Source organism: Elephantulus edwardii, unplaced genomic scaffold (assembly GCF_000299155.1).
Source record: "Elephantulus edwardii isolate Elephantulus edwardi_28Jun2011 unplaced genomic scaffold, EleEdw1.0 scaffold00282, whole genome shotgun sequence".
NCBI lineage: Eukaryota > Metazoa > Chordata > Mammalia > Macroscelidea > Macroscelididae > Elephantulus > Elephantulus edwardii.
Window position 1 is genome coordinate 1,812,823 of NW_006400032.1, and position 883 is coordinate 1,813,705.

The window sequence follows — 883 nt, forward strand, 5'->3', positions numbered from 1 at the left end:
CAGTGACTGGGGTAATCGGGATGGGTGTGTCAGAGGCCATGCGATTGGCACAGGATAGAGCAGGATTTAGGGCTGTTGTACATAGGGTCGCTATGAGTTGCAAGCTACTCGACGGCACATAACAACAACAACAACTAGAAGATAATGAAATAAGGAGCCATGGTTGCATGATGGGTACCCATGGGTTGGCAGTTCAAATCTATTAGCACTTCATGGGAGCAAAGATGGACAGTCTTTTCTTTTCCGTATTTAAAGGCTCAAAACCCCCATGTAGGGTCACTGTAAGTAGAAACTGACTCATTGGCAGTGTGTATATAGATAGTATGGTAAATGTTCAATAGCATGATGAAAAAGTTTGAAGTACTGGACAAATTCCAAATATATAAAGCAGACATGAAGTGAACACATTTTATCAGAAGAATGGCCTTGATAAACTTGCTAGATGCAAAGTTGCTAAAACTTTAATTTGTAAGAAAATACAGTGTGTGAAGTGCAATAAACTACAATGCATGAAAACAAGATTTACCTGTGGAGGATTATATACATTTTGCAGTTATGTAAATAATCTAAAACATTAATTACTTTTTTACTTGCTCACCTAGAATGTGATCTTTGCTCCAATTTGTAAAGGATTTGTTATTTTTATTAAAAATTGTGCCATTATGCTGAGTGAAATATCTCAGCCACAAAAGGACAAATACTGCATAGTGCCACTGTTGTAAAATGGGTCTGACATCGAGGTTGTGGTAACCTAAGAGAAAAGGGGTAAATAATGTATACTGCATTGAAACATATGAGGGAGAGAACTGTTTAAAAGGAATATAGGTTTAGGTATTATTTTAATGACAAGATTACAGAAAAAGAAATGCATATTAAAGTGGAC